The sequence below is a fragment of the Dromaius novaehollandiae genome, chromosome 10 (assembly GCF_036370855.1).
Source record: "Dromaius novaehollandiae isolate bDroNov1 chromosome 10, bDroNov1.hap1, whole genome shotgun sequence".
Classification (NCBI taxonomy): Eukaryota; Metazoa; Chordata; class Aves; order Casuariiformes; family Dromaiidae; genus Dromaius; species Dromaius novaehollandiae.
The window spans coordinates 10568635-10584234 of record NC_088107.1 but is presented as its reverse complement, the minus strand read 5'-3'; the positions used below and the strand labels follow the sequence as shown (position 1 = coordinate 10584234).

The 15600-nt window shown below is 38.8% G+C and overlaps 1 protein-coding gene and 1 long non-coding RNA gene across 20 annotated transcripts in view; both read left to right on the top strand.

The window, feature by feature from the left end:
* The window catches only part of LOC135329337 (uncharacterized), a 130459-nt gene extending 120135 nt beyond the window's left edge, over window positions 1–10324 (top strand). For 13 of the 14 annotated variants that reach the window (XR_010390722.1, XR_010390721.1, XR_010390719.1 and 10 more), the window contains 3 exons: window positions 7334–7427; window positions 8491–8658; window positions 8972–10324. This is a non-coding gene — a long non-coding RNA (uncharacterized LOC135329337). The remainder of the gene's footprint in view (window positions 1–7333; window positions 7428–8490; window positions 8659–8971) is intronic. The other variant, XR_010390716.1, reaches the window with a different exon arrangement.
* Window positions 10325–10388: 64 nt separating this feature from the next.
* TMC3 (transmembrane channel like 3) overlaps window positions 10389–15600 on the top strand; it is a 32319-nt gene continuing 27107 nt past the window's right edge. For 5 of the 6 annotated variants that reach the window (XM_064517276.1, XM_064517275.1, XM_064517273.1 and 2 more), the window contains exons 1-3: window positions 10389–10757; window positions 11327–11423; window positions 11578–11652. The gene's annotated coding sequence lies outside the window, so the exon portion shown is untranslated. The remainder of the gene's footprint in view (window positions 10758–11326; window positions 11424–11577; window positions 11653–15600) is intronic. The other variant, XM_064517277.1, reaches the window with a different exon arrangement.

Genomic DNA, 15600 nt, shown 5'->3' with positions numbered 1-15600 from the left:
TCTGCAAGATAAATAGAAATAATTCAACCATCTGCAATAGTGTCAGTAGAATTAGATAACTTATATAATGTCTGGAGCCAAGAAAAAAGATAAGGAAATAATTAAAAGTCATCCTATAGGCAAAATAATTCTTTGTGACAGCTACAATATTTAGGAAATTACATATAGACTAAACATAGTTTTGATATCACTCCAGAACACCTACAAGAGAAATTATATAATTTTAACTGAGATAAAATGTCTGGTTTGATCCCTGCTTGGAGAACCACATCTTCACGTTCCAGGATGATGCACTTGGTGCTGTTAGCTTTTTTTGTTTCTGGTTATGCAGCAAGAGTTGACTGACAGGCAGCAAATGTCATATGCCTCCTCCTTACCCTGTAACCAGAAGGTTGGGGTTAAAAGTGGGAGGGAAGAACTGGAGAGGAATAAATAAGAGGACTAGAAATTTAGCAGCAGCAGCAATCAGTATGTACAATAAAGTGCTGAATGATGCAAGAAGGTGACGCACCTTAATTATAAATTATATTATAATTACAAAATAAAAGTATCTTAGAAACTAAATCCATCCCATATTGGTATGTTGCATTATCCTGAAGTGACCCTCAGCAGCCAAATGTTCTTGCAGTCTGTCCTTGGCTCCTTTTGCATGATACAGGTTCCTAAGCCAAATTTGCTAAGTTAAATGTCTGAACTGTATATAAAGATCTGCAAAGCCTACCACGCTTCCCTTGTTCTAAGAGTCCCTTCACAGTATGGCCCCAATTCAACTATGTACTTAATATGTACTTAAACCCCTACTTAAATCAATGGGATCTAACCGTTTGCTTAAATGCTTTGCTGAATCATGCCCTATTAAACTGCCTATGTTGGAGATCAAATTGTGATTTATATTGCTGTGATTTCTTGTTCTGGTGTTATGTATGAGACCCCTAACTACATTTTACTGTAGTCGTGTTTTAACCAAAGCTGGAGCTGTTTAGAGGGAGTGTGGGCAAGACCTGTACTCATTATGTGCAAAAAACCAGGTTTTAATTATTTTGGGTGGCAGCTATTGTATACTTGGGTTCCTGGTTCCTGCAGTGATACAATGAAATGAAACATGCTTAGTGGAGAGACTGAATGTTTTTCAAGCACTATCATTTTGAAGACTAGTACCATGAAATTTTCCTTTTTCAGTAACATTTGCAGCCCCTGGTAAATGTGGGAACATATAGTTCTTGCAGAATGTAGATACATGAAAATATCTGAGGAGGAGGAGGAAAGTTCGAAGCTTTTTCCTCCTTGTCTGGTTTGTTGGCAATCTTGTCTTAGCTATTTTCTCACAAATGCATCTCTGAGTGGCCAGGAAGGCAGCCCATCTTTTGCAGTGAGGGACAGCAAGAAGAGAAGTTGCCAAAAGGACCATCAAGAATCCCAAAGTCATTTGGTGTGTAGGGAAAGTATGTCCAAAGTGTTGCAACTGTGTATACTACTCATTCTTTAGGAGATAATCACATCTCCTGCTATGCCTGGGATGCACAAAGAGATTACATTGGCCTTATCACTGTTTTTTTGGAGAGGAGAGAGAGCGAATGGTGGGAAAGTGAGGACTCTTGTTGACTTCTCCTATAATACAAGCTCTCTGCTTGTACTGGAAAACAGCCAAAAAACAGCTCATATGCCAAGAAAGCCCATGTTAAGAGATGAGTGGAAAATACCAGATGCTTAAATTTGTCTTGGATTTTCTCAAAGCTGCTAATATTGGTTTCCTGCTTAATTAGCCAAATAAGGGCTGGACTGTGCCTCACTGTTTCATGTACAGATATTTCTCTGATCATACAAGAATGAGTTAGCCACCTCCAAGGCACTGCTACCCTTCAGCAGATTTGCAAAAAGCCATGCAGGGGAAGAGCTAGATGCTGGTTTCTGAGTTAAACAATGTTAATAGGAGATAATTGTTGTAGAGCACATCCTTTCCTCCTCAGCCCCACAACACAGCTACCAGAATTGCCCAGAGACAGAGATTCTTGAGACAGAAGCCTAAGCTAACTTCCAGACAAAAAGCTATCCTGGGAAAAAAAAATTACTCTGAATGGGTGCATTCTACCAGCTAAACAAGATTTACTTTCTATTCAAAGCATTGTCTCTTTTCTTCATCACTTTTTTTTCCTCTAAGCAGCTCAGCCTTCCCTGAGATATCTCAGTATTTTATCTGGAACCCTGGGGATATGGACAGAGAAAAAGGGATTCAGTCTGTCCCTCTTGGATGTGAAGGTGTGACTTTTTCTGTAAGGAAAATTTAAGGGAAGTTTCTGATGGATGACTGTAATCACTCTTCAGCATTTTTGTGCCTCCTGAAAGGTGTAAATAGGTCAAATATCAGTTGAGGTTCTACCAGTGTGAGGAACCATTGGACCATATGGAAGGGCATTAGCAGTGCAGAAAGGTGAAGCTCTTAACTGAAGAAAAAACTTTTCCAAATTATCAGAATATGATTTAATTTCAAAATATTGATTTGAAATACTATTTTTTTCTGTAATGGGAAATTCCATTAATGTATCAGCTTCCCATGGAAACAGAAACAAAGTGATTAACTGTCCTTTCTGTTTTAATAGTGAAATATTTCTAAAATAAATAGTTTTGTCTGGTTCAGCATTTCTCTCTTGTGTACTTACGCACAGGTCTAGGACCTTGACTTATAGCATATGGCATGTTCTGGACCTCATTTTCAGTATTAGCACAGAGTGATACAATTCTCCCTTTTCAAAGGTTGTAAATTGAAAGCAGGCTACAAGAGAATCTACTTCAGAATCTATAAAAAGAATAGGGGAAAAGTTATACATATGTCTAGTTTCAGTGAATCAGTGATTTAAAGTATTTTTAAAAGGCAAACGAGAGATATCCTTAAATGCAGATTCTCATGAAAAGCTTCAGAGAGAGTTTCAAAATTATATAATTTTAATGTACTTTTATGGTTGTTTTTTCAGTTAGAAAATTAAACTCCAGAAATGTCCTCCTAGCTAAATGAGGTTTCTGCACTGTTGTAATTAATCAATCATCTCTTCAATAAGAGCCAAGCCTCAAATCCACAAACATGAAACAACAGCTAGTAATGACTATATAAATTGATTTCAGAAGGTTAAATGTGCACATTCAGGGCTTGGGGAACAGAGTCTTATAGCCTTATCCAAACGGATATCTATGTGACTCACATTACTTTGCATACCCTGTAATCATGAAAATTAAGGGACTGGGTTTAGATGAGGCCTTGAAGTTTGATTCATGTTGAAAAGTTGATGAACTAGGTCCATGGAGGTCTGGCACTGCATACTTTTCGTTCACTGCTGGGGCAGGAAGAGGGATACAAAAAAGCAAAAGTACTAAGTATGTGTGCAAGGGTAGAATTTTTTGACTAATTGTTGGGGCTGAGGACATTTAAAGGATAAGATTAGAACTGCTCTTTAGACCTAGATGAAAATTAAAGCTGACAACAGTAGCTAGCTCCATGCTGAGGTTATGGCTGAGGCAGGCTTCAGCCCGTTAGCTGAGCTTAGACAAATCAGTCAGAATGTGGATGCATGATAAGAAGGTGATGTGAATCTGTAATCAAGCCTAAAACCTTTCTGGGTAGAAATAGGTAAGTCCAGCTTTGGTTTAATGTTGAGCCAAAAGTCCCTTCAATATAGGGATAGGAAACAGATTTGAAGAAACGTAAGAATTTTGAATGGCTGAGAAACCCAGTAAGAGCTAGACTTGGATCAAGAGAGGGATAGGGATGCATTTGGGAGAAGTCTTCTGTTGGCTTTCTCTGTAGGATTATCCAAATAGGCTACGATTAGATATGGGGAGAGGGAGAGACCTGGCCTGCAGCTATGTCTAGCATCTATTCCAAAAGAGGTCCCCAGGCCAAAATCAATGTTATGTCCTTTAGACCTCAGAAAATAGCAGTTAGGGCTAGTTAAATCTTTCTGGGTTAAAGTTGTGTTGCACAACTCCACACATAAAGTTAGAATAGGATTCAGGTAGGATGAGGTAGAATTTGGATTGCAGCTGTTCATATTAAGACAGAGGGGGTAGGAGACCTTGACTTAGATTTCTGTTTAGGTCCTGTTGATCTTCCTTCTCAGGGCTAGGTTTAGGACTGGCCAAGTTTTCCATACCCAAGCTTATGTTTGTGTCTGCAAACATAATATAAACTAGACTGCAGTAGAGCCTAAGACCTGTAGCTAGAGTTGAGCTGGGGCAGGAAATAGCCAACTATAAAATGAAATATAAAATGAAAAGGGGTGGGAAGAATAGTGACCAGGTATGGTGAATAATAATAAAAACAGGTAATAACTAAACACAGGAAAGAAGAAATACTTAGTGTAATTAAGACAAGAAGAGAGAAAAATAATGCAATAATAAAAATAATTCTCTCTTTTGAGAAGAGAAAAAAATAATGGCTTCAAAAGATATTCCGAAAAGCATTCATTCAAGAAAAAAGGAAGGAAAGAAAATAAAAAAAAATCTGATGCGGATGATTTGAAATACGTGTTTATGCAAGATATGATAACGAAATACTCAATATGAAGAACAACAAAATGAGAATCAGGAAGAGCAAAACTCTTCAAAAAGGAAAACAATGTTTCATTTAAAGTTTTCATCCTTTTTAATGAGGTTTTGAAAATCTCACAAGGATTTGTATTTTTGAAAAAAAGCAACTTTTTGGAGTATCCATGTGCATTTGAAATACTTATGTAGCTCTTTGACTGAGATCCCACAACTTCAACTGTAATCCCACAGTCTCTGCAGCCATCTCGTGGGGAGTCTGTGTATGTTCACTGAGGCAGAGCTGGAGAGAGAAATTTAGGTAGTAAGCCACATGCAGCCTTGGTAGTAAAACCTAAGCTTTACTTCCTTGCCCCACCCAGTTTTTACTGTGTTCATGTCACTAGGGTCCTATGGCATGTGTCAGTGAGTAGGGACTGTAGATACTAGCAGATAATTTCTCTTTTATGTTTAATTCTCAATTTTCTCCATAATCACTATAGACTTTCTAGATGGGCTGAGGAAGGTTTTAGGCTTTTTCCATTGCCCATTAATGCCCTCTGATTTCCCAGTCTTGGTGCTGGCAAAACCCCACTGAGTCCACAAGTCCTTTCCTGCCTCTGGGAGGCAGATGCGCTGGATGACCTGCTAGAGCTGCTAAACCTACCCTAGTTCCCAAAGCCAGAGGAAAGCCACGTCCCTGCCCAGCGACTGGGGACCCTGGGCCTCCGTCAGGCGTCAGCCGGGCACTAGGGCCTCCCCTCTGTCTCCAAAGCCAATGCAGGAAGGCGAGCACAGTTTTGGGCGCTGGCTGCAGAGCAGCTGAAGGCCCATGTCATGCTGAAGCTGTGGGATAATGGCACATAAGTTTTCAGAGTCGCTCTTGATTTCCCTGAGAAGCCTTGGAAATGTTAGCTCTTTGATAGCAGGACAGATAGGCTGAGCAGTTCTTTTTTGTTTCCTCCTTCTGTCAGCTAGATGCCTTCTGTTTCCCCTTCTCTGATTATACCCAAACTGCTTCCTTCCTGCCAACTCAACCAGTCAAATTTGATTTGAGGATCTTGTTTCCTTTATTTTGATAACTGCTTTACCATCCTCTGTTTTGCATTTTCTTGTTGATTCTTTTTTTCTGAGAACCAGCAAAGCAAAGGATGCTCACTTCACTAGAAAGAGCATTCATTTTCCTTTGGGGTTTGTGGATTCTGTTCATAGTAAGGCAGAGACCTAGAAAGCTTCCTTCAGAAACAGATTTGTCCTGACTGACTGACATGATAAAGTGATGGAGGTGCAGATGGAGATGCCTTTCAGTTCATGAATTCTTTTTCAGGATTCATGTTGCCTTTTGAAGATGCTTATGCCTATGCTTGCTGCCTGTGCTGCTGCTGCAGTCAGTGTTTTGCTGCAGTGTGTGCTGTTCAAACTCCAGCTCAAGCTTCTCCTTCTGCTTTTAGTCCTCCTTTGGCAGCTGAGGTCAAAGGCACTCAGACACTGTTAACCTAGCCATACAGAATTATGTTCATAACCCTGAATATCATTGCTTTTATGCCTTTTCTTTCCATTCCTGAATCTCCTGCTAGGTGCTGCACTCATCAGGGTAAGAATATTGCCCATCAGGAATGGGTGCACAAGAATTTTCATATTCTGAAATGGGGATTTGTGATGCAGTGGCCTGAACTTTTCTCTTTCAGGTATTTTTGGCTTCTAATTATCTACAGAAAATCTCATTAATGTTAAATGTTTTAGGAAATTATTACATGTCATCTCAAATGATGGAACCTTACTGTTATGCTGCAGTCATCTCAGATTCCAGTTGTTTTGTCTCTGTTGTCTCTGTGTATGTCTGTGTATTATTCCATTGGCTTTTTTCCTCTCACAAGTGCAGGTTCCTAATCTCATTGATCTGGTTTCTTCATATTAGGTCGTGTTACAAATTCCAAATCAGATTACAACAAAATCAGATTAGGTTCTTGCTCTTAAACAGAGGAGCTTAAATGTCTGGACCTGGTTCTTATAAACTTATATTTTACTGAAATTGTCTAGTTTGCGTGTCCAGGAGGAGTGCTTAGTACTCTATGCATCACCCCCTTAATTTTATTTCAGAGAGACTTTTCATAGTAAGTGGCAGTGGATTGAACTCCTAGCCTGAGAAAGCAGTTTTGCTAGATGTCACTGTAGTGGCCGATGTAAGTGTCATTTACCTTCTTCCAAAACTCCCATGAACACTTCACATGATGTGGTCTGCGTCCCAGGCTTGATTTATATTCTGTCGCTTACAATATATTGATTTTTGTTGCTCATCATTATTGGGAGAATTTTGTTCTATAACACTTACTTAGACAGCGGAGTCACTGTACACATTTCTAGGAAACATGGTATACACACTCATCATCTGAAGCAGACACCAATTTTTTGCATCAAAAACATCTCCTTTTTATGAGATCTTTATCCTTCCAATATTAAGGTTTTCCTGCAATTCGTTTGTTTTAGTAAATGTATGCATTGGCCCAAGGTGATGGGGTGTGGCATCACACTTTGAAGAAAGCCCTATTCCATCCCCAGCTTTTGAGCTGCCGCAGGATGGGTGATCAGTTGAAGGTGGAATCTCATCCCATTGAAATGCAGGAAAACATTCTCCAGCGCTTAATGGTGGGAATTGTGGTCCGACTAGAGTGTTATTCAAAGCCCTTAGAAAGCACTGGAAATATTGCCAAAAATTTCAGTAGGCTTTGAATCAGAGCCTTAATATCCTGTCACTTAGGTTTCCTGTTGATAAATGGTAATAACGATAATGCTCATCTCTCTAAACTCCATCCATCTGCAGATACTGAGCACTTAATATGGCATTGAATATTTATGCTCTACTGAAGGAGCGGTGCTTAAAAAGCTTGCTAAAGACTTCAGCATAAAGGGGAAAGGTAAGAAACATTCTATTCTTTATGTTTCCAATATGGAAAGTAAAAAAGAAAATAAAACCTAGAAGAGAAAGCAATGTGGCCCATACATCTGAAAATCTGAGAGGGGGTGTGTGTGTGTGTGTCTCTCTCTCTCTCTCTTTTTCCTTCCCTTAATTAGTTGCTCACCATTTCTCATTGATGACTCTGAAGAATGGTCTTTAAGCTTTAGATGTTAATCTGGATTTCAAAAGGGGATTTAATTGTTGCTAGACTTCCACATCAATTTTCTGTGAATTTAAAATTCTTAGGCTGCTCTCAGCTTTCCTCTGTATCTCTTATGCTGGGCAGTTAAACAAGATATACCCAGCTGTATCTGGCGGCGTTTACCAGCTAGAATTGCCTTGTCACAAGTCTACTACAAGTAAGTTACAGAAAATGAACAAGGGGAAATAATGTCAAAAAGCTGGGACAAGTCAAGTTTATTGCTATTTGACTGGACTGCACATCTAGAGAACCCCAAACTGTACTAATTACTAATTCAAGTGCAGCACTGTAATTGTGATAGTGTTGATAGTGAAATAGCCAAAGAAAACATTTTATGCAAGGCTTCTAGATGAAATTGTGGTATTTGGAAAGAAGTAACCCAGTCAGAAGATGTCCTAATGAACTATCCACCTGTTTCCGTGTTTACCTGAAAACATCTTTTCAGTGTTTCATTTTCGTTCCCAAGAGCTTACCTAAATTTAATTAAGGATAAAACACATTTACTAAGGGAATCAGTTACCTCTGATGATAAGCGATTTACAAGGAAGCGACTTCGCCACATGGTGGAGCTTTCCACTTTCTCCACAAGCAAAGATGGTCAGAAGAGTTTGCTGACTTCGCCAGAATCCTCCAGTAAAAAGAGAGATGCTAAGTTTTCCCAGGAATATCACTTTTTATGTGAGGATTTATGCATATATGTGTAATGAGAAGTGGTGTGTGTGTGTGGGGGGGGGGTGTTCAACTCTGGTAAGTGCATCCTGTGATGAATTTAACTACAAATGCATTTCATTTAGACTAGCAAACTTCAGTTTATTTCCAGCCTTAGGATTGCGCACTTGGTCTACTGTCACATGAAGATGAAGAGTTCTTCGGCCTATTTGTCATGCCTGGAAACGTCTAATCCACTCATATATATACATTTATTTTTCAAAATAGAAGAGGCATACCATTTTCACCCTATTTCCTCACTGGACTTCTACCTGCAGAAGTACGTTATGTGTTTTGCCTTCCTCCAGGTTTGTTTTGTATAGCACCTGACTTGGGTCACTTTGAAGGGAAGGGCTAAGGACACAGCAGCAGATGCAGGAACAGTACTTAATAAACTGCTAATCTGTCTTGTGTGAAGACAAAGAGCTTTTGGCATTTGTGCAGAGTTAAGAGAACATCTGTGTTTGTGATGGCAGAAGATTGTGTGATAATGGAAATGAAGCCTCAGAGCAAAATCTTTTTTGATGATAAAAATAAGTCTCTTTATAAGAACATTCACTGATATCCTTTTTTTTTTGTTTTTTTCTTTTCAGATTTCTTTGTTTTCATCATCTCTTCTTACTTATTGGTAGACATGACGATCTCTTTGGAAATGTGTGCTCATCATGAAAGAACAGATTATATCTCACACTGCTACTTTCAGTGGTTGTGTTCTCTCATTCTGTCTGTCTTGTGCTTTAGAATACAAACTTAAAGGTCTGGCTATACATGCAAATTGCACAAGCTGAACTAAATCACTTCCAAAGTTGAGTTTGGTTCAGTTTAATTGTTTGGGTATTTAAACCAGTTACCTAATTAAACTAAATCTGTATTAGTTACAACTAAGCTGATTTAGGATTATGCACAGAAGGGATTGGATCTATTTAATTAATTCTGAAAGCAATTGTTTTAATTCTGTTGATACAATTTCTGTGTTTAGATTTCACCTTGGATATATTTTTAAATTGTGAAAAGAACCAGGTATCTTAAAACCTTGAGAACATAAGTTTTTTAAAAAATTTGTGAAAATTACTTTGTCTAAGCACAAGAGAACTTCCTGATTGTACCAAGAACAGAAAAAGAAGAGAAAGGGGAGCAAAACATGAAGCTGATCTGCCTAATTTAATTGTGCAATACTAACAACTAAATATCAATGATAGGTTGTGATCCACAATCCTATTACCAAGGCTTAAAGTGCTTTGTATGAGCTGAGCCTTGCAGGCTGCCCATATGAATCTTTATAGCACATATCAAATCTTAGATAAATTGATTTAGCTAAGCCCATACTGTGTGTAATGGGGCTTTCTCAAAACATTCTACCTGCTAAGCATATAAAAATACCATGAGACAAGTGAACACAATAAACATAAGAAAAACAGCACGCATTTAATGTGTGCTGGCAGTAAGGAGATAATCATGACCATGGCATCTGAGAAAGTCTCTACACTGCTTGTACCATTTGGGGTTTGTCTTCTAACTTCTGGGGCTTCTCAGACTCTCCCCCTTCGTAATCTGGATGATAACATCCAATTCAGTAGCAGAGTAAGGCTTTGATATTTGTATCATGAGGTCCTTGGAGGAAAGGACTGTTTGAAATATAGAGATATTACAATTAAGTTTTTTCTTAGTGTTTGTAGACTATATTTTGCCCTTTTGCATTGATTTGATAAACCTTTTGCATTAAGGATAGCACGCACGCGCACACACTCCTAAAAAGCCTCCCAAAACCAAAAAACCAAAAGTCACAAAATCCTTATCCTGTAATAAGGAGTTGGGAGTGTTTTCCCTTGAAGATGTGATGTTCTGCACTCTCTTCTAAAACTAACCTATGAATATTTAAGGCAAATACTACATCGCTGTAGTATTTCTCTGTTCAGATTGATCACATCAGTTTAGAATACTCTAAAGCTATATAGCAGTCTTTTCCTTTTGAGACTGAAAAACTATTATGAGAAAATTTGTTATGTTGAAAAACTGATGGTGCTAATGGATGATTAAATGTCTGGGTTAACTTTAGTAGAAATGTTTTCATTGGGATAACGCAATTTAATACAGTATAATAGAATTTTCTGGTATATGTTAAAGTCCAAATGGTGATGTATAAAAGCAAAGAATGAAAGTCCCTTTGAGAAATCTGCTTAAAAGCTGACTGTTTGAGATTGCTGTAACCTTATAACTCTTTATTCACATGATGAGACAATGACATAATTTAGAACTGAGTGGCTTAGTGATATATGTTTCATTTCGATTCTTTCTACCAGGTGACATTTACTGAAAGCTGACTGTTGAACTGCATTCCATGCCTTGTGCTATCCATCTGCCTTGGAGCTGCTGGACACTGTAATTACATTTTGCTTCATTTCCTGTATAATTTATGTGAAAATCCTTCCATAGTACAGAAGTGCAAAGCCCAGACAATGAGAACATGACAACGTGTAAGATTTAAGGTGGTTGTTTAGATTGTAGCTAGAAACTGCCCATGACTCAGGTAATTCCAAGGTCATCCAATATATAGTGAGCCCAGGCAGTACAGCACTTTTGAGATAGCATAAAATAATAATAATAAAAATCCTACTTTTAATAAGCATCAGTCTTACCATTATTCCTAGAAATTGAGGTGTGTCTTACGGGTAGAGTAAGAAGAAATGACTAATCTTATTGTGTTGAGTTATCATGGCATTTAGCCATGAGCATGCTGACTTTGCATGAAGAATATTAAAAATGGTTTAGTGCCAGGGTGTAATGTTTTGAAGTCTCTGAAGCTCTGCTATATTGTTTTATTACACTTTCAGAGTTTTCCCCTTAGCAGTTTCTTGGTGGTGCCAAGCATACTTTTTAACTAATGTGTTTTTAAAGGCCAAATTTTTTTGGTTTTTGTTTTGTTTTTGTTTTTTTGTGTTTTCCCTTAGAAAGCTCTTCTAACTAGATCATTATGCTGCCAGTTCCTCTCTTCACCACCCTGGTCTACATTACATCTAGAGATAATCAGCTGGCTTTATTTTCCAGGTAGAGGATATTAGATATCTTCATTTTGCACTGTTGACTAGAAGGGGTTTGTGGGGTTTGTCTAGGCTGAATTTCTGAACCTTGTTTTAATACTGTAAACTCTCTATATGCTTGACTCTTTTTCACTATTTTTATTATGTGCTTGTGTGCTAAGAAATAAGAACGCGTCACATCTGCTGTGCCCTGCATCCTTGGTGTAAAGAGAGAGAACGTTTGCTCCAACTTCCAGGTACCCAGAGATTAAAGGGATGGATTTTGTTGAAGCCTTTAAAGCCTGAGCTTGGGATGACTAAAGGAGTTTGGGACAGAATAAGGAAATAACAAGACAAGTTTTATGGGGAAAGCGGGTACATTTTCAATGAATGGAGGAGACAATCAGCCAGAGCTTGAAGGTAGTAACTTCCTGTAAGAGGCATAGGCTGTGAGTGAACTACAGCAAGGGGATCTTAAAAACCCTAAGGTAGTGGTTGCATGGTAACTTTGGCATAAATCCATGCTACCGTTGAAAGGGAAGAGCCCACCCCACTTCCTGCATCCTCATGGTTCATTCCTACTGCCTCTTTGGGCTCACGCAAGGGGTTATGCTGCTGCATGGTGAACTGAATCAAAGGTGGATCTGCTGAAAAGGAATCTGGGAGGTGGGGAGAGGCAGGGGATTGTCAGAAGTATTACAGAAATGTGCTGAATTCAAGTGACTGTCTAAGCACGACCTGGTACGCCCCACTTTTCTGAGTACTTTGGTCCTGTGATATTCTGGAGAACAAGTGAAACAAGCTCATGTCTTGGAGACAGTATTTTGCAAAGCTGTGTTTGTGTTCTTCCTTGGATAAAAGATGATTGTTGTTTGCCAGTGAGATAACTACTGTGTATGTAAACAGGCTCCTAGGTGATGCAGTAATAGAGTTAATAACATCACTTATGCAGTTGGTCTGGATTTCCTCTCCCATTTCTTTGTGAGCATCTGGTATGTGGAGAGGTTATATAATAAATGCAGATGAACTAATCTTCTTATTTCAATGCCAAAGGCCCTCTGAAACGGAGGTGCAATTTTATGCTGTAAAAAGTGAGTTGATGTTACAAAAACCAAGGAAAACAGAGCACAGTTATTATGGAAGTCTGCTCCAGCCACACCCCACCGGTCCCAGGCATTTGACTTGTAAGACTTTCACCAAGTATTGACAGTCTAGAAATTCTTAGTCAGAAATGTGTCTTGCATTTAATACCCTCTTTACATTAAGAGACTGTGCCACATCTTGAGCAAATCATTCTGAGACAGTTTTAATATAGCAGCGTACACTATAATAAGAATTCAAAGACATGGGTAAAACCCTGCTGCTAGATCTGACCTCCCCAAATCCAAATATACCTGCTGTCAAAGCTACAGCAAGGCACACTGGTACCTGCCTCCCTCCCCATCTCTAACCAGCCACTGTTGGTGGCTTTAGTCCGTCTTTTTCAGAACTAGCAGTCGCAGGTTCATCTCCACAGTATTCCTCTAACTTTGTCTTTGCTCAGCTTTGCACATCATATTTCTACTGATCTATTCCAAATCTGACTTTTCCAGGACTCTGAGCTGCGTGATACAAGGGGAAAGTTCTGCGACTTTATCAAATCGTCATTTTAAAAATCAGTTGAAGAGAAGCCTGGCAAAATTTATTTTATTATTCCTTTATTGCAGTTAATTTCCCTGTCTCCCCTTTTAAGTCACCTAATGTTTCTCTTGGGACAGTTAAGAGCGGAAATAGTTTTTCATATGATTAACCAACATCATGTGGATTGAGCGTTCTTTTCTAAAACAACATTTCCAAAACATACACTGGAGACTTAAAAATTAAGCTTTTGTGCTTTGTATTTATTCTTTCTTACCAAAGTTTTAGGACACTGGGAATTTAACTAGTCATCTTGTAATAATCAGAATGGAAATTATATCCTCTCAACAGAATTTGATTTTACGTAAGTTACTGCAGAAAGCTCTACAGTCTTTCTCCCCCCAACACAGGATTTCAGATTTATTGCAGGGCAGAGAGCATCCTGTATTGAATTAAAGGGAACAATCATTATCATTTGTGGATCTCTCAGATGTCTCACTGCTATTTATCATTTTGTTGTGTTGGATGATGCTGGAGTTATGTCACTAGGTACATTTCAAACTATATGTTTCATTGCACTTTTCAGTGCAATTTCAATATGAATGTATGTATTGAAGTAGTATTGTTCTTCTCTCTTTTATTGGATTTAAAAGCTTTTGGATTTACAGAAATACGGTATCAAGGAATAAATGTTCATATCCAGATTGGTGCAAGCTCAAACAGGGTAATTCCATCAGCAGTAAACTGCATTGACTTCTCTGTACGCAGCATGATCAGCTACTAGAAATTTTGCTACCCTTCTCTTAAATTGATCATTTGGCCAATAAATCATGATTGCTCTTGCAAAATGACACTGACTCAACAATAAGAGTGAGATATCCTCACCCTTCTTTCTTCTTGCTCTTTACCTATAACTAGTCTATAGCCTGACCATTTTTCTGGGAAGGAAGTAGTATGATTTTTGAATCCCTTCAGGCTGAGAGACACAGACACGCACACAGAAATCAGGCCTTGTACATCCTCAGCAAGTGCTTTTGTCATTGGGATAGCGGGCAAGATTATCACCATCATCATCATGTTCATCTTCCTTTAAATGAAGGTGGTCATGGTAGTCTTGTGTGTGGAGCCCAGTTGTGTTGTTCCATGACAACAGACATGCAGGATAAAACTTTCTGGGGCCTTTGGCATGGGCCATAGGCATAAACACTGAGCAGCTCAGTACTCACAAGCTGGTAGAAGATCTGGGTAATTACGGAGAGGGCCTGAAGAGCTTGACTAGTGCAAAATCAAACTCTAAGAGATGATGATGAGGTTTAAAGGTTTGACTGTGGGTGCTGAGATGTTTTTGACTGTAATGCTGAAAAAACTGCTGGCTGCATTGTTTTAGTTTTCCTTAGCAGAACAACTTCATCCTATGCACATTTCAGATTGAAGCAAAACTCTGAGTTTCTGAGTTAAAGTACCGTTTTGGCAAATATTAGAAATGGTGCAAAAGTCACATTCATTGTCACAGGACAATGAAAACCAACCTGAACTGAACCAGGCACCAAGTTTCTGTGTTTCAATCTTGACAGTTCTTCACTTCCTCATCCTGGTGCAAAATGAGAGAATCTCATGGAAGAGTCTGTTTCAAAAGTTTCTTAAAAGCAGTCATGCAAATTCAAGGTTTTCATCTCAATCCAAGATCCAGAAAATCATCTGACTATTTGGTCACGTTTTGCTATTGTCAAATTCCTTGAACTTCTTTTCCTCTCCTTTCTTCTAAAACGTGGAACTTTCTCCCTCCCCCCCCTTTTTTTTTAATGTTCTAAAATTGTCTTCTACGTTTTCACTGACTCTTAGGTCTGGCTGGTAATGACTCACGTAAGCCTGGAAAATAATTTGGTTACAGTGCTTTCAAAAAGGTCTCTGGTGAAATGAATATGTCTGTAGAATGCACGTCATACTGCTGGGTAGACAAAGCACAAAACACAGATTCCCTTGTAGCAGAAGTAGCTACAGTCTACAACACTTGGCAAATAAGTTTTCTTATGGCACCTATTTACTTTCTTCCCACCCAAAAGCAGAGAGCTGCAAGTTATGTCACACAGATCAGGGCACTGCTGCAGGCAGTGGTCTTCAGGTGAGCTTGCTGTAGGAGCTGCTCTTGGACACAGCTTACCACCCGCGCGGTTGGCTCTGCATGTGACTTCTTTCGGCTTTCTTTAGCCTGCCTCTGCCCTACTGCTGCTTGTCCTTAGCCCCTGTCTTAGCATTAGGCTCTAATATGCTTGTGTAATCAGAAACCTGATTTTGCTCTTGACGATTTTGTGTGTTTGATATACTCCATTGTGGTTTGTACTGTCACAGAAATGTGTATTTTAATAAACATGATACTATCTAATGCATAAAAGATAGTGGTCTTATGATGAAGTTAGATCAATTAACTACACAGGAGGAGCCTTTTAAACCAAAGTTCAATTTTTCTGTGTGATGTGAAGTCACATGGGATTATTTCCCTTTGACCCAAAGCCAAGTCTCCCATATGTCAGCAGGAGTTATGAACATGCAGAAATTGGAGAGTGAAACCTTCCATATGAAACTAAACT